This window comes from Triticum aestivum, chromosome 7A, assembly GCF_018294505.1.
Source record: "Triticum aestivum cultivar Chinese Spring chromosome 7A, IWGSC CS RefSeq v2.1, whole genome shotgun sequence".
Lineage (NCBI taxonomy): Eukaryota > Viridiplantae > Streptophyta > Magnoliopsida > Poales > Poaceae > Triticum > Triticum aestivum.
The window spans coordinates 430,962,136-430,981,012 of NC_057812.1; positions in this window are offsets into that span (position 1 = coordinate 430,962,136).

The following is an 18,877-nucleotide window of genomic DNA, read 5'->3' on the forward strand; positions in this document are numbered from 1 at the left end:
CACTAAGGGGCACTAGATGCACTTACAATCTCCCCCTTTTTGGTGATTGATGACAATATAGGTTAAGTTTTCAACGGGGATAAACATATGAAGTGTAAATACTGATATTGAGGAATTTGATTGCAAGATATAGAAGGACTCCCCCTGAAGATGTGCATAGTGAGGAATTTGCTTTTGAAGCAATGCACACTTGAAGAGTTGAATCATGGAGATCTGCCCCTATATCTTGTAATTCATACACGCATTTAACATATAATATGAAGAATTTGAAATGCATGATGAAATATGGTGCCTGATGAAATTCAGCATGCGTGTAATAATATTAACGAGGAATAAGCATGCAGAAAAGAGTATTAGAGCATTGTGCATCAAAAGTATCAAAGCACCATCGGGTTTAAGATTACAACTCGATCCAATAAAGTTTCACAAGAACGAGAGTTGTAACTTAGCCAAAAAAACATTGTATATGGGCGATAAAATAGACCCGCTTGAAGATTAACTCAAATTTCTCCCCCTTTGTCATCAAATGACCAAAAGGATCAAAACTGAGGACTAACGCCCCTGAAGATAATCAAGTTGATGAAGGAGCGCCAGCGTTGTTGGGGTCGTTGGTTGATGTAGGGCCTGCCGCAGTGTCGTCTAAATCTTCATGTTCATCAGTGTCGCGCGATGAAGAATATGAGCTGGCCACCAGAGAAGGAACCTTGACCTTCTTGAATTTCTTCGGTGGAGGTGCAGACTAGTCAAAATCTTCATTAAGACCCATGTTCTTCAGATCTTCTTCACCATACAGATGTGACAGGATTGCCCAGGTGCGACCGAAGACTTGATGGAGGTAGTAGTGGTTTTTCTTCACTACATTGTGTGTGGTAGTCATGTTGTGAAGAAGTGAACCAAACTGACGCTTAACCCATTTGTGATTTCGATCCACCTTCTGGTGAAGACTAAGCAAAAGTTCACGGTCCGTCATCACGCGTGGAGCAGTGGCTTGAGGAGTGGACTTGGGAGCATTGGCAGAGTCATGTGTGGCAGAGTCATCATTGGTGGAATAAGATGCAGCTTTGCGAAACTGACCATCCAATGGACGAATGCCTTCATCAATTACAGCTGGTGCCTTGCCCTTTCCATCAACTGAGGTATAAGTCTGCTTGAGGACTTCAATTGGGGGCAAGTACCTGAGATGATTCTGGAATTCAACTTTGTAGTTGAGTGAAGACCTTGTCCTGAGGAATCTCATGATCCAAGGTGCATAAGGCTTCAGCTCAAACGGAGACAGTGCAACATTTTCCATAGTCCTCATGAAGAAATCGTGATAGTTGACAGGAATGCCATGAACAATGTTGAATACCAGATTCTTCATGATGCCAACAATTTCCTCATCAGATGAGTCGTGGCCTTTGATAGGACTGATTGTCCTCGTAAGAATACGATAGACAGTTCTGGGCACGTACATCAATTCCTTCACGAGGAATTTTGTTCGTGGTGCCTGACCTGGTTTCAAAGGCTTCATCAGCACTTGCATGTAATGATGTGTGAGCTCAGGTTCACTGTAGATGCAGCGAGCTTCTTCAAGGGGGGACTGAGTGGTAGAGCATGAAGCAATTCAGAGGCTGCTACAGTGTAGTGAGTGTTTTCAGACATCCAGTCCAGCACCCATGAATTCACATCTTCAGCATTTCCGGTGATGTGCAGCGTCGCATAGAATTGAAGAATCAGTTCTTCATTCCAATCGCAGATGTCAGAGCAAAAATTGAGCAGTCCAGTGTCGTGAAGAACACTGAGGACTGGTGCGAAGCACGGCAGAGATTCCATATCCACGTGAGGAATATGCTCATGGTAGAAAATCTTCTCCTTATTGAACAGCACTGAGGAATGGAAATTGGCTTGACTAGCAGTCCAGAAACGCCTCTTCCTAATGCGAGCAGAGTCATATGGGTTATAATCTTCGAAGAATACGTGCTCGCCGAAGAAATCATCAGCCTTGAAATTTTGCTTGCGTGAGAATGGATCCTTTGGCTTTGGCAGAGGAGTGTCAGTGAGTTGCATCACGACCTCAGGAATCTCAATCGCAGGTTCTTCAGGCTGAGGAATTTCTGGTTCTTCCTCAGTGGCAGTCTACGTAGTTGGTTGTTCTGCAGCAGCAGTTTCTTCAGCGCTAGTGGCTGGAATTTCCTCATGGACAGATGCAGTGGGATGAGTTTCTTTAGAGCCCATGTGAACAGTTTGTGTGGGGGACTGAGGAATTTGCTGTAGAGGGGTGAACATTGGAGAGTTTGGATGCTGACTTTCCCAGAATTCATCACTGATTACGGGTGTAGAGCAGCCAATGTCCACATCTTCATCTTCCATTTCTTCAACACCAGCCTCTTCAGCTGTGAACTGAGGCATAGGCGAGGAGATGATAGGTGTTGAAGGGATCGCATCCACTTCAATTTCTTCATCCAACGGTTCAGACGAAGCAACAGAAGGAGTTTCTTCATCAGATCCGCTGGGGATCACATATTCTTCATCAAAAGGAACAAGGTGCTTTGATGGCCTGGTTGAGATGGGAACAGCATCAATCAGATTTGCAAATGAGCTTGCCATAGGCTTCATTTTCTTCAGAGCTGAAGAATCTTAAGCAGCTGATGCTTTCCTTTTTTTTCACTGCAGCACGCTCTGCAGCCTTGGTCTTCTTCACATCTGATGTGGATGGAAGGATTGGAGTTGAAGTTGCTGCAGGAGTAGCTGAGGAATCTGGTTGATTTTCTTCAGACACAACTGATGCAGTTGCCCTGAGTTCTTCAGTTTCTTTAGGCACCCTGACAATTTCTTCAGTGGCTGGAATACAGTCATGAGCCCTGGAACTCACATTATCTTCAGCAGCCTGATTGTCATCAGCGGTGCTGGCATGTTCTTCAGTCGGCTGAGCAGATGCTTCAGCCTGAGGAATTTCCTGTTGCGTTGGGGCAGTAACATTTGAAGTGAACTGTCCAGTTATCTTTACAAATCTAACTTTGGCTCCTTGCCTATCAGCATAGTAGGCTTGGAAGTCATCGCTGAGGGTTTTGATTTCAGATTGGATTTTTACAAGTTCATCAGTTGTCATAGTGACAACGTTGTTCTTCAGATATTTCTCCTTTCGGTACTGGGGCCTTCTTGATCTGCCTGGCCTGATCATATTTCCATTTCTCCTCTTGGATGAAATGAGTCAGCATGTGATTTTGACCAGGCGTCAGCTTGAAGTCAGGCATAGGAGTATTTCGGTCCTTGTGCCAGAGATCAATATAGTCGAGGATCAGCTTGGGATCCAAAAGCAGTGGCACAGGTGTGCCTTTGGCTCTACCGGCCCTAACTTGTCTGTCTCTGATGATTTCTGCAAGTTCATCATCATCAGCTTCATCTTCTTCGGGTGGCACTTGGAAAGCGACTTGCTTTTTTTGAAGACTTGGTCGAGGACCTCGTCCAGCAGTTGCCTTGGTCTTCATTAGAGTGGGGCCAGATGAAGAATTTGGTGCAGCTGAGGACCTTGCTGAGACACCAGAGGCAATGGAGATGCCTGTAGTCCTTTGGCACGAGGCCAGATGCGCAGGTGCTGAGGACTTTGTCGGAACAGCTGAGGACTTTGGAGAAGGTGCTGAGGATTTTGAAGGAGCAGCTTGAGGGATTGGTCATGAGGACCTTGAAGAGTCTGGCCGTGAGGGCGCAGCTAAGGAACTTGGCCGTGAGGGCACTGTTGGTGAAGCACTTGTCTTACGAGCGGGCTTCTTAGGTATGGATTTCCTCGGCTTGACAGAGGCCTCAGCAGAGGCAGCAGCATCCACAGCAGAGACTTCATTGAATTTCCTCACTGCTTCTCTGGCTTGCTTGGCCAACTTGCCTTGGCGCTTGGCCCATTCATCAGGATAGTCCTCACCGCGCTTGAGGCTGGTGGGATCTGCTACTTGGCCAGGTGCTAATGGAGCTCTTGGGCATGGAGAATTGAGTGCGAATTTCTTCATGTACTTAGGAGTGACATATCTGTACTCCCTCCATTCTCTTGCCCATCTCCTCTCTATCCTATGTTTGCGCACTTTGCGCTCATTCTTGGTTTCCTCAGTAGGTGTACAGTACCCAGCATATATGTCATCAGGGATCTCAAACGCTGTATTTACCTCAGGCCTCTTTCCTCCCCTCTGTGGCCTTTTACCATCAGCCATTTTCTTTAGTTGAGGAATTTGAACAATCGAATTCTCTGAAGAAGTATGCAACTTTTCTTCGAGGAACGCTGCAAATGAGTTAAGTTGATGAGAACCTAGTGATTCAGCGGCTGACATGTGTACCTGTGAACAGAGTATAGTTGCGAGGAATTTGGAGAGGTCATATGCGTTCTCAGAAGGTTTTTCAAAAAGAACAAGTTTGAGGAATTTGACCAGATGAGTCTTGAAGATTTTCACTAAGCGTTCTTTGTCTTAGGTTCCAGAGTTGTATAGATCGAAGATCCACACAATTGAGGAATCTTGAAGAAAAATGATGCTTAGAGAAACAAATCAAGAACAGATGACATGTGAGGTGTTTAGTGTGTGAAGATTTGAAGAATAAAACACCTTTGAAGATTTTATAGAGAAACTTCGAATCAAAGAGGGCAATAAAAGTAACTTTTAATTACCCTGAATGAAGAACACGACGAACAGTGAGGTGAAACAGTGGAGTTCGTCGGTGTAGATCTTCCACGCCCTAACTTGGTGGAGGAAGACGTCTACGGTGGTGGCGGAGGTGAAGACTTCCATGGTCGGCGCGAGTACGATGATGACGAGGTCGAGGCGGTGAAGCTCTTCCTCACCGGCGACAATGGATTAGCGGCGGCGCTAGGGTTTGGGAAGCTCGAGTGGGAGAGAGAGATCGAGCGGAGTAAAGGAAGTTAGGAAGGGATGAGGGGGTATTTATAGTAGTAGTGAAAAACTGTTCGCCCGAAGATTTGGGACGAACGTGCCCCTGACCCTTCTCCTTCGCACGACATGTGTCACCCACGTACTGTGTAGTGGAGATCGTGTAAGATTGTGGGTGAATTAAAAATTTATCGTGGGATGCGGAACGATTTGAGCGGCAAAACCGAAAATTTGGATAAGCTTAGTTTTAAAGTTCCATTCTCAATTTCTTCAGCTGACAAGGACAGAGTGAAGATTTTGAACGAGTTTCAAATAGAACGCACATGAAGAATTTGTGAACAGATTGGGTTGAGTATAGCATAGAGGGGAAGGGTCCGATCACATTCACTTAGCAGAAAAGCAACTTGAAGAAATAGTAATAAGTGAATGTTGTAGAGGACATAAACTCATATATATATATATATATATATATATATCCAAAAGAAAAACAACGGAACCAGTGAGGATTATGCAAAGTTGAAGAATATGAATAATTTGAGGAATTTCAACTTTTGGTGGTGGCGTGACCCACCGTATAAGAATGATGATTTCAGACACCGCGTACAATTATTGTAGGGTTCTGAGAATCAAATTCTTCGTTAATTTCTTCACACTAAGAGTGTTATTCTTCATTGATTGAAGTAAAACGTTTCTTCATGTGTTGCACATCTAAGTCATCAATTTTGCATAAGTGTTAGGATGAGTGTCCTTTTCAAAGAACATTCGAAGATTCTAGGATATTTAGCTCACACCGCAACTTGCTAAATCTCTTCTCATCCAAGGGCTTTGTGAAGATATCGGCTAGCTGTTCTTCAGTCTTCACATGCTCAATAGAAATGTCGCCCTTCAACACATGATCATGAAGAAAATGATGACGAATCTGAATGTGCTTTGTCTTCGAGTGCTGAACTGGGTTGTGAGCAATCTTGATGGCACTCTCATTGTCACAGAAGAGAGGTACATTCTTCATGTTGACGCCGTAGTCCTTGAGAGTTTGCTTCATCCATAGCAATTGGGCACAGCAAGAACCAGCGGCAATGTACTCAGCTTCAGCAGTAGATAGTGATACGCAGTTCTGTTTCTTCGAGGACCAACAGACCAAAGATCGTCCGAGGAAATGACATGTACCAGATGTTGACTTGCGATCCACACGATCACCAGCATAGTCAGAGTCAGAATATCCAACAAGATCAAAAGCCGAGCCCTTGGGGTACCATAATCCAAGTGTTGGTGTGTGAGCTAGATATCGAAGAATATGCTTCACAGCCTTATGGTGCGATTCCTTCGGTGCAGCTTGAAATCGGGCACACATGCAAACACTAAGCATTATATCTGGCCTAGATGCACATAAGTATAATAAGGAACCTATCATGGAGCGGTATACCTTATGATCGAAGTCAATACCATTTTCATCAGTGCACAGATGGCCATTTGTGGGCATAGGAATTTTGACGCCTTTGCAATCTTGCATGCCGAATTTCCTCAGTACATCCTTGAGGTATTTCTCCTGAGATATGAATATGCCATTGTGTTGTTGACGAATTTGAAGACCTAAGAAGAATTTCAACTCTCCCATACTAGACATTTGATATTCTTCACTCATCATATAGGCAAATTCATCACTATAACGTTGGTCAGTACAACCAAAGATAATATCATCAACATATACTTGGCACACAAACAATTCACCATCATAAGATTTAGTGAAAAGAGTAGGGTCGAGTGAACCGGGTTTGAAGCCTTTCTTCATGAAGAGTTCCTTCAAAGTATCATACCAAGCCCGTGGGGCCTGCTTGAGGCCATAGAGGGCCTTGTTGAGTCTGAAGACTTTGTCAGGATTCTTTGGATCTTCAAAACCTGGGGGTTGAGCAACATATACTTCTTCCTCAAGCTTACCATTGAGGAATGCACTTTTCACATCCATTTGATATAGAGTGATATCATGATGGTTAGCATAAGCAAGTAATATGCGAATAGCCTCAAGTCTAGCAACAGGTGCAAAAGTTTCATCGAAATCAATTCCTTCAACCTGTGTGTAGCCTTGAGCTACAAGCCGTGCCTTATTCCTCACAACAAGGCCATTTTCATCTTGCTTGTTGCGGTAGATCCACTTTGTGCCGATGATATTGTGCTTGCGAGGATCTGGACGTTTGACCAGTTCCCAGACATTGTTGAGCTCGAACTGATGTAATTCTTCTTGCATGGCCTGAATCCACTCAGGCTCCAGAAATGCTTCATCTACCTTAGTGGGCTCTGTAATAGAGACAAAAGCATACTGCCCACAAAAGTTAGACAAATGTGAAGCTTTTGAGCGTGTGAGAGGACCTGGCGCTTTGATGTCATTGATGATCTTTTCAACTTGCACTTCTTTTGCAATGCGAGGATGAGCTGGTTGTCGTTGAAGAGTTTGATCAGCGTTTTCTTCAGCACCATTTTTCTTCAGGTGCATTAGCTCGATGTTCTTCATGTTCTGGAATGAATTCTTCAGCAGATTCTTCAGTAGGAATGACATCCTCAGTAGCCTTGAACTTGATAGTTTCCTCAGGTGCTGGTTCATCTATCACAGTAGGTAGGTGCTCTCTTTGCGAGCCATTAGTTTCATCGAACCGCACATCTACAGTTTCAACAACTTTGTGAAGAACGTTGTTGAAGACTCTGTAGGTGTGCGAGTCCTTTCCGTAACCAAGCATAAAACCTTCATGTGCTTTCGGTGCAAATTTTGAGTTGTGATGAGGATCTCTAATCCAACATTTAGCACCGAAGACTTTGAAATAACTTACATTGGGTTTCTTATCAGTGAGGAGTTCATAGGCAGTCTTTTTGAAGAATTTGTGAAGATATACTCTGTTGATGATGTGGCACGCAGTATCAATTGCCTCAGTCCAGAAACGACGAGGCGTTTTGTATTCATCAAGCATAGTGCGAGCCATCTCAGCAAGAGTCCTGTTCTTGCGCTCCACGACGCCGTTCTGCTGAGGAGTGTAAGGAGCAGATAACTCATGAGTAATACCAAGTTCATCAAGATAGTCATCGAGACCAGAATTCTTGAACTCAGTGCCATTGTCACTTCTGATGTGCTTGATCTTCACACCAAAGTTGGTTGAAGCCCTCGAGGAAAATCGTTTGAAGACTTCCTGCACTTCATGTTTGTAAGTAACAAGGTGTACCCATGTGTAACGAGAATAATCATCAACAATAACAAAGCCATATTGAGATGCTTCATTTGAGATAGCAGAATAATGATTAGGACCAAAGAGATCCATGTGAAGCAATTCAAATGGGCGAGTGGTGGTCATGATAGTCTTCGCTGGATGCTTGGCCTTGGTCATCTTCCCAGCTTCACAGGCTCCGCATAGGTGATCCTTGAGGAATTTGACATTCTCGATGCCAATGACATGCTTCTTCTTCGCAAGCGTGTGCAAATTCCTCATGCCTGCATGACCAAGTCGTCGATGCCAGAGCCAGCCTTCTGAAGCTTTTGCAAGTAAGCACACGGCTGGTTGTGGTCCTGTAGAGAAATCAACAATATACAGGTCTCCTCTCCTAAAGCCTTCGAAGACTTTGGAATTGTCAGCTTCCATAACCACAACACAACGGTACTTGCCAAAGACAACAACCATATCAAGATCACAAAGCATTGAGACAGACATAAGGTTGTATCCTAAGGACTCAACAAGCATGACTTTGTCCATGTGTCGATCCTTTGTAATCGCAACCTTACCTAGACCCAATACCTGACTTTTGCCTTTGTCAGCAAAGATGATATGCTTCAGATGCGACGGTGATAATGGAGCATCCATCAATAGATTCTTGTCACCAGTCATGTGGTTTGTACATCCACTATCGAGGACCCACTCAGTGGCTTTGGGTTGATCATCCTGCAGATGAATTAGTGCAGCTTACAAACTCATATACTTCATCAGTGAAGAATATGACATCAATTCATCAGATCAATTTCATCAAGTAAAAGAACTGATAAAGCAATATGAGGACGTGAGAAATGAAAGTTCATTTCTTCATGATTAGCCTGCGTCCTTTCAGGCATGCTCAGGTCTCCAGCAAATTCTTCAGACGATTACGTGCGTCTGGAGACCTGACCCTGCAGAAGAGATTAGTTCTTTTTCTTCACCACCCACATCTGAAGGGGTGGCAAAGAGTTCATCATTCTGCGAGCTCCATACGAGAAGGATGGCATAGAAGCCAGTCCATTTCGTTTCACATAAGAGGGGTTAGAGTAAGCATAAGAGTAAGCAGAGAAATTCTTCGAGGACTTATGGACATAATGATTTGAAGAATAATGCACATATCCATAATCCTTAGATCTTCCCTGCGAAACAGACGGGTTAGCACGATGATGTTCATATGAGGAATTTGGTCCATATGAAGAATTTGGTCTGGGGTTCCTATTCTTCACAGGTGGCGTCATGATGACATTCACCTAAAGATTTTCAAGGCATCTTTTGGGAACCCAGATTTTCTTCCTAGGGGAGCCGTTCCTGCAGTTAGTGCCAACATATCTAGCAAATACTTCACCATTCTGATTTTTGAATAGCTTATAGTTGGAGTCAATTGACTCATCATCAGAATGAGGAGATTCACATGCAAATCCAGATAAGTTAGATGGATCAACTGGAGGTCCCTTTGCAGCAACCCATGTAGTTTTGGGGTACTGCTCAGGCTTCCAATATGTGCCATCAGCATTGAGTTTCCTCTCAAAGGCGATACCCTCTTTCCTAGGGTTCCTGTTGAGGATCTGCTTTTTAAGCACATCACAAAGAGCCTGATGCCCTTTGAGGCTTTTGTACATGCCTGTCGTGTACAATTCCTTCAGCCCTGCATCGTCAGTGATACTAGCAATGTCCTCAGATGAGGAATTAGTGATAGCAGAGGCATGTGAAGAATTTGAAACATTAGCAGCATTTGAACATTCAGGTGAAGAATTAGCAGATTCACGTTCAATGCACTTCAAGCATGGAGGAACAAATTCTTCCTGAGATGCGCTGATTTGTTGAGCAAGTAATGAATCGCGCTCCTTCTGAAGATCTTCATAACTCACTCTTAGCTTCTCAAGGTCTTGCTTTCTTTGAAGAAATTCATAAGAAAGCTTCTCATGATCCGATAAGAGAGTGTTATGATGACTTTGAAGTTTGTCAAGCTTGGACTGAAGTCTCTGAAGATTTTCAGTCAAAGTTTCAGTGCGATCCATTTCTTCACCCAACATATCATCACTTTTATTTAGCATGTTTTGAACCTTTTCTAAAGCCCTTTGTTGTTTTATAGCAATCTTAGCAAGTTTAGAATAGCTGGGCTTAAGGTTTTCATCAGATTCATTCTCACTTGATTCAGAGGAGGTATATTTGAGTACCTTGGCACCCTTTGCCATGAAGCAATAGGTGGGAGCGTAGTCATCATCCCCTTCATCAGCCTTGTTGGTGAGGTCATTTTCCTCAATGTTGAAGATAGACTTGCTGACGAATGCAGTAGCGAGAGCAAGGCTCGCCACTCCGGATTCGGACTCCTCAGATGACTCCTCTTCCTCATTTTCTTCAGATTCAGCCTCAGAGTCCATTTCCTTGCCAATGAATGCCCTGGCCTTCTTGGAGCTGCTCTTCTTGTGATATGAAGGCTTTGAGGATTTTGATGATGAGGATTTTGTGGATTTCTTCTTTTTCTTTGCATCATCAGAACTGTAATCCTTGTATTTCTTCTTCTTTGATTCCTTTTCCCACTGAGGACAATCTTGAATGAAATGTCCAGGTTTCTTGCACTTGTGACAGAGCCTCTTCTTGTAGTCACTGGATGAGGAATCATTGCTCCTTGAGGATCTTCCAAGGCGACCACGTCTTGAGAACTTTTGGAACTTCTTCACGAGCAGAGCCAGATCATGGCTCAGTTCTTCAGGATCACCAAGGCTGCTACCAGAGTCTTCATCTTCGGACTCAGATACTGCCTTGGCCTTCAGTGCACGTGTTCTGCCATAGCTTGAACCATAGAGATCTCTCTTTTCAGCAAGTTGGAACTCATGAGTATTTAGCCTCTCGAGAATATCAGCGGGATCAAGTGACTTGTAATCAGCACGTTCTTGTATCATCAATGCCAGAGTGTCAAATGAGGAATCAAGCGATCTCAGCAATTTCTTCACCACCTCATGGTCGGTGATGTCAGTGGCACCAAGTGCTTGAAGCTCATTTGAGATGTCAGTGAGGCGATCGAAGGTTTGTTGAACATTTTCATTGTCGAGTCTTTTGAAGCGGTTGAAGAGATTGCGAAGAACATCAACTCGAGAGTCACGCTGAGTTGAGACTCCTTCATTCACTTTGGACAACCTGTCCCAGATAAGCTTCGCTGTTTCCAAAGCACTCACTCTGCCATACTGTCCTTTGCTCAGATGGCCACATATGATATTCTTCGCTTGAGAGTCGAGTTGCTTGAATCTCTTCACATCGGCAGCATTCAGAGAAGGTGTGACTGAGGGAACACCATTTTCCACAACATACCAGAGATCGTTATCAATTGCTTCAAGATGCATTCGCATCTTATTCTTCCAGTAGGGGTAGTCCGTCCCATCGAAGGTAGGACACCCAGCAGAGACCTTGATCATACCTGCGGTCGACATAACTAAAACTCCAGGCGGTTAAACCAAAATCACACAGAACAAGGGAGTACCTTGCTCTGATACCAATTGAAAGTGCGTTATATCGACTAGAGGGGGGGTGAATAGGCGATTTTTATGAAATTCTTCACTGAGGAATTTGCCGGTGAGGAAATTCCTTAGCGAAGAACTACTAGCAGCGGAATAAGTACTCAAAGGTAAACATAACAGAATACAAGCATAGTCATCATGATGAAATGAAGACAGGCACAGAGTACAGGAAGCGTAATCACAGGATAACACAGGATGAAGACAAACAGACTGAAGAAATTGAACTGAGGAAATTGAGAAAGTCTTCAGTCAAAGTCTTCAAACACAGATATGAACAAACATACAACACAGTTATGAGGAAATGAAAGAGTTGAGGAAATAGAACCAGTAAGCTGGTGAAGACAATGATTTGGTAGACCAGTTCCAACTGCTGTCTCAGTTGTACGTCTGGTTGGAGCGGCTGAGTATTTAAACTCGAGGACACACAGTCCCGGACACCCAGTCAAGGACACTTAGTCCAAGACACCCAGTCCTCACCGTATTCTCCTTGAACTAAGGTCACACAGACCTCGTCCAATCACTCGTGGTAAGTCTTCAGGCGACTTCCAAACCTTCACAAACTTGGTCACCCGGCGATCCACAATTCCTCTTGGATGCTCTAGACCATGACGCCTAACCGTCTGGAAGAAGCACAGTCTTCAAAGGTAACAAGCGTCGGATCCACTCAGGATCAATCTCTTCAGTGATGCTCAATCACTTGGGGTTTGTAGGTGTTTGGGTTTTGGGTTTTTGGTTTTTCCTCACTTGATGATTTTCGCTCAAAGTCCTCGGAGGATGGGTTGCTCTCAAATGACAAGTGTCGGTTTCTCTCGGAGCAGCCAACCAGCTAGTGGTTGTAGGGGGCGGCTATTTATAGCCTAGGGAGCAGCCCGACATGATAAGACATAAATGCCCTTCAATGATATGACCGTTAGGTGGATAGATATTTTGGAACAGCTGGCGCATAGCACAGCAACGGTCGGAATTTTGAGTAGCAAAATCCTCAGGGCTATCATGTTCCTCACTGTGTAGGCAATCCGCACTGGCGAATTCCTAACTCCTCAGTCAGGACAAATTCCTTAGAGACCAGAAGAACTTCGTCTCTGTCACTGAAGAAATTGACTGAACTGTATGAGATTTCCAATGGCTTCACTCGAAGGGATTGGTAGGTGTAGGATTTTGAGTTGAGCATCACATGGAAATTTTTCCTTAGTATTTCCTCGACCCCCTTTAATAGTACGGTGTTTTCTATGACTCAAGAAAGAGAAAAACAAAACTATGAAAACGAAAGTCTTCAAGCTTCATATTCCTCGCATGAATATCAAGTCTTCACGGACACACCAATTTCTTAACTTTCAGTCTTCATGAAAGTCTTCAGAAATACCAAAATCTTCAGTCGAAGATATTCATTTTTAGGGGTCGACTTTTCCTGTAAATATCAAACTTCTCATAGACTTATAGACCTGTGTACACTCACAAACGCATTAGTCCCTTAACCTATAAGTCTTCAATACACCAAAATCACTAAGGGGCACTAGATGCACTTACACTCGGGTTTAGTTAGAGACCAACGCCTCGCTTGGGTTCAGTTAGAGCGCAACGCCTCGCACACACGTGCGTACGTACTAGAGAAACACACATCGCTCGGCCCCCGACCACCCACCGTAATCGGGAACTCCCCCGATATTTTCCTCGCCCTCGCTTCTACCATGGGTTTTTCCATAATGGACGGCCCAAAGAATGTCATGCAGCTGCGTCTCCGGCACGCCCAGGATGAAAAGCTCATTTTTTGTCATGATTTTTTGTCATCGAAGTAGGAGCCCACCACATCTATGATGATACTGGATTTTGTCACAATTATTGTCATAGAAGTGTCATAAGCATGACGGAAAAAAAATTTTTTGGCCCAAAATGTCACGGATGTGTCTTTTTTTTGTAGTGACAAGAAGAGCTCGCGTGATATCGTCGATAGGGAGGGAAACAAGTTGGAGGTGATACACCCCACTGGTGGCGAACACGCAGGACAAGCAAGTCAATGGTAGAGCCACAGGAAGAGCCCGCGTGATATCGTCGATAGGGAGGGAAACAAGTTGGAGGTGATACACCCCACTGGTGGCGAACATGGCATGGGAGCTGGAGAGCCCACATTTTTCAGCGACGAGGGGGCGCAGCAATATCTGCTGCAGCTCGATGGTTAGATGACAAAGCTCCTTGATTGCAATGGAGGAGAGTCGACGTTGGAGGTGGGCACAGAGCTTGGAGAAGACCACTACGACCAACAAACTGGGGCGGAGGGAGTCCGAGAAGAGAGCATGGAATTGGACCGCAAGCATGGCTTCGCCCGGGCCCATCTAGTGATCCAGCCAGAAGGCAGTGTTCCTCCCTTCTCCGATCACCATAGTGGTGCAACACCTAAAAGCAGGGAGGACGACCGACAGACATTTCCAAGTGGGCGTATCCAGGCTCCCAGCATCACCGAGATCTATGTCCCCGCCATCGCCCCGTTTGTAGAGGGTGGCAAACCAACTTTGCCACATGGTGGAGGTGGGCTTGTAGATCCTCGCGAGGATCTTCATCAACATGTAGGAGTTTGCAGACGTAGGTCACGGACCACGAGTGCGCGTGAGAAGCAGACTTTCGACAGCGTGGTCTTGCACTAAGCACGTGAGATAGCGGTGTTGTTGACCCAACGTAAGAGAGGGGTTGTCAATCCCTCACGGGTAAAAAGATAGGTAAAGTTGTAGTAGATTGGATAAATAGATCTCGCGGGAACGCGAGATAAAATAATAAATAAAAATTGCAGCAAGGTATTTTTGAGTTTTTGGATTAATAGGTCTGAAAATAAAAGCAAATAAAAATAGATGGTGAAGGAAAATATAATAAAGAAGAGATCCGGGGGCCGTAGGTTTCACTAGTGGCTTCTCTCGAGAAAAATATCAACGGTGGGTAAACAAATTACTGTTGGGCAATTGATAGAACTTCAAATAATCATGATGATATCCAGGCAATGATCATTATATAGGCATCATGTCCAAGATTAGTAGACCGACTCCGGCCTGCATCTACTACTATTACTCCACACATCTACCGCTATCCAGCATGCATCTAGTGTATTAAGTTCATGGAGAAACAGAGTAATGCAATAAGAACGATGACATGATGTAGACAAGATCTATTTATGTAGAAATAGACCCCATCTTGTTATCCTTAATAGCAACGATACATACGTGTCGGTTCCCCTTCTGTCACTGGGATCAAGCACCGTAAGATCGAACCCATCACAAAGCACCTCTTCCCATGACAAGAAAAATCGATCTAGTTGGCCTAACTAAACCAAAGATTCGAGGAAGAAATACGAGGTTGTACGTAATCATGCATATAAGAGATCAAAAGACTCAAATAACTTTTATGGATAAAAACATATATCTGATCATAAACTCAAAGTTTACATCAAATAGATCTCCAAGAGACCATTGTATTGAGAATCAAAAGAGAAAGAGGAAGCCATCTAGCTACTAACTACGGACCCAAAGGTCTACAAAAGACTACTCGCGCATCATCGGAGAGGCACAAATGAGGATGATAAACCCCTCCGTGATGGTGTTTAGATTGGATCTAATGTTTCTAGAACTTGCGGCAGCTGGAATTGATTTTCGTTGACTCCCCTAGGGTTTCTGGAATATTGGGGTATTTATAGAGCAAAGAGGCGGTGCGGGAGGCCACCGAGGTGGGCACAACCCACCTGGGCACGCCTGGGGGCCCAGGCGCGCCCTTGTGGGTTGTGCCCCCTCGGGGCACCCCCAGGTGCTTCTCCGGCCCCATTGGGTGTCTTCTCGTCCAAAAAATGCACAAAAAGTTTCGCTACGTTTGGACTCCGTTTGGTATTGATTCCCTGCAATGTAAAAAACAAGCAAAAAACACCAGTTGGCACTTGGCATTATGTTAATAGGTTAGTCCAAAAAATGATATAAAATGATTGTAAAACATCCAAGAATGATAATATAACAGCATGGAACAATCAAAAATTATAGATACGTTGGAGACGTATCAGAAGTGTAGTTTCATTCTGGTTGCTCTCTCTGAGAGTAGGTGATGGGTGGGGTATTTATAGCCATCACCAAAGATCTAGCTGTTACACACTTTATGCACAACTCGGTGATACCGGGTCAAAAACTCGGTGAGACCGACTAGTATAAAAGATTCGAACGTTAGATCTTTCGATGAGACCGGATGAATCCACTCAGTGGCTCCCATATGTGGTGACCTAAGCACTTGCATCGTTTTGGTAATTCCGTCCGGTTTCACTCGGTAATTCCGAAATGAACACGATGGGTTATAGAAAGTTTGTCAGTGCACTTCGGTGGGCCCGAATGCCATCTCGGTGGAACTGAGTTTCTAGGGTTTAGGCTGTGGTTGTGTCTTGTGTATCTCGGTGGGTCCGGGTATATATGTTTATGTGGGACCGAGAATCTCTTTAGGGTTTTGGATAGACTGGGATAGTGAGAATGTGGCTGGGGTTTTTGGAGCAATATATTCAAGCACTTGAGCAAACAACTCATGATCAAGACCTCGTCCTCTTTTAATAGTATTGGCTTTCCTACAAACTCAATGTGATCTTTGGTCACCCAATCAAAAATATAGTCTTGGAGCTTTTGCCAATGCATGTCATTTGCATTTTAAAGGGTCCACAATCACATGCATTTGCCATGCCTACATTGAACTTGCTTGAAATGATCTTTGTATAGGAATTAGTTCAATGGTGTATATGTTGTTATTAATTACCACCCGGGTATTAGTTCAAGACACACACTCTCTCGAAGCCCTATGATCTATATTTACTCTCCCCCTTTGGCAAAAAGTTACAAAACGCTTGAACAAATACAGAGCTAAGCTCTGGGATTGATCTCTGGCTCATGGCGGTGAAGTCCTCTAACTTGCAACTCTGATTTGCGTCGATGGAGTGGAGAGAAGTGAGTCGACTAATGCTTCTGGTGACGTCTGCTGGATTGGAGGGGTAGATACTGGAGGGGCAACTGAGGGTGCCGCAGTATGAGCAGACACTGTGCTTGGTGATGGTATGCCCTGAAGTCTACACCAAGCCTTCACAAGTTCTTCATCTTGATTGCGCCGAGGGCTAGGGCCAGCATGGCCCATTCATTAGTCTTCGGTGGGTCCTCCGACCCATTACCAGCGGGCCATCGTGGCAAGCACCCAATAATCCAGGACACCAACAACAACACCTTTCGATCCAGGTGAGAAGGCTGTGGGCTTCTTTGGAGATGAGTTTGGATGGATGTGGCTGGCCGGGTCCTTAGCGCTTGGTGATGGTATGCCCTGCCAATGCATGTTTCCATTTCTTCTCCAGAGCCGGCATGCTAGCTATTCTTGGCGCCTCAGCCGCGGAAGAGGACCTCAACATCTTTAGCTCTTCGTTTTTCTAAGTTCATGCGTGAGGCTTTATTAGTTGTTTCCCAGCGCCTTTGCTTCTTCCCATTTTCTGTTGTTCTTGTTAGTTGTTAGATGTTGCAATTGTACCCTTGGTCGCTTGATGACTTTGTTAGTTTAATGTCGGGCAAGGCCCGAGCATTAGGGCTTGATTGCATATTTTTTTCTTCCCTTAAAAAAGAAAAGAAAACCAAGGTACGCCAAAAGCTCTTCTTGCACTTGGCCTATCAACACCGGGACACGTCTGGAATGGGTCGTATTTGAGAGAATTCGGGCTTTCTTAAGCGAGATGGAATATGCTCCCGCCGAAGGAAATAGCAACTCACGCACGCAACTGGGCCGGCGGAAGCGGATTAGGAGCACTCGGGTGCTCCACCCCCCTACATTCAAGAATAATTTAATAATTCAAAAAAAAGTCAAAAAATCCTGGAGATATTTTTTAACCAAATATGACTAGGTATTGTACTCATATAAAAAGTTTAGCCAAGGAATGATTCCGATTGACTTCAGGGCAAAAATAACAAATTTATGACGATAATATAGCATGAATAGTATTTGTATCTAGGATTTTTTTAGGAAATCTTTGACCCTGGATACAATGAAAGTCATTCCCTATTTAAACTTTTTATACGAGTGCAATACTTGGTCATATTTGATTCCATAAAAAGTTTCAGGATTTTTTGACTTTTTTAAATTACTAAATTATTTTTGAATATAGGAGGGCGTAGCACCCGAGAGCTCCTATGCATTTTCACTGGGCCGGCCCACCCGTGAACACTAAAATGTAATAAGAAAGTACTCCCTCCGTTCCTAAATACTTGTCTTTCTAGGCATTTCAACAAGTGACTACATACGAAGCAAAATGAGTGAATCTACACTCTAAAATATGTCTACATACATCCGTATGTAGTAGTCATTTGAAATATCTAGAAAGACAAATATTTAAAAACGGAGGGAGTAAAAAGGAAGATCGTAGGGGATTCCATCCCTGATGTCCTCCATAGTTGGCCGCGTCGCTAGGCATCGAGCTAGCGTCGAGTTCCTCACATAGTACTGGGCGCGACCTACTTGATGCAAAACGAGCCAGATTTCCACTTGTTTTTCCCGGTTTGTCAGTTTTATTGTTTTTTTCTTTTCTTTTTTTGCTTCGTTTTTATTCGGTTTTCTCCTCCTTTTCTTTTTCTTGTTTTCCTTTTTGTTGGTCTGGTTTTGTTATTTCTTCTCCCTTTTTTGTGTTTTCTTTGCGTTTTTTCACTGTTTTTATCAGTTTTCTTTTCTTACTCATTTTTTTTTCTTTTTGGTGTTTTGCCTCTTTCTTGGTTTTCAACCTTTTTTTTGTTATTCTTTGTCTTTTTATTGATTTTTACTATTTTCATTCCTTTTAATTTGTTTCTTTGTTTTTTCATTCTTTTTGCATTTGTTTCTTCGGTTTTATTTTTCCGTTTTCTCTTTTCCTTTGTTTCTTTTTTTGGTTTTCATTTTTTGGTTTTTCTTTTCTTTCTTAGTTTTCATTCTATATTTTTTGTATATGTTAAGACCATTTTTCAAATACACATTTAACATTTCTGAAATACGAGTTTAATAATTTTTTGAATACATGATCAACATTTTTCTATACACATTTTCAATATCTTTCAAATGCGTATTTAACAATTTTCAAATACAAGATTAGCATTTTTCTTTTTTTTATTTTCTTTCTTTTAGTTTTCATTCTACATTTTTAGTATATGTCAAGAACACTTTGCAAATACATGTTTAACAGCGAACCAACCTGTGGTTGAATGGTTAGAGGGATAGTGGTATCTCAGCCCACCAGTGTTCAAATTCTGGTGTTCGCATTATTCCTGGATTTATTTTTGGCGAT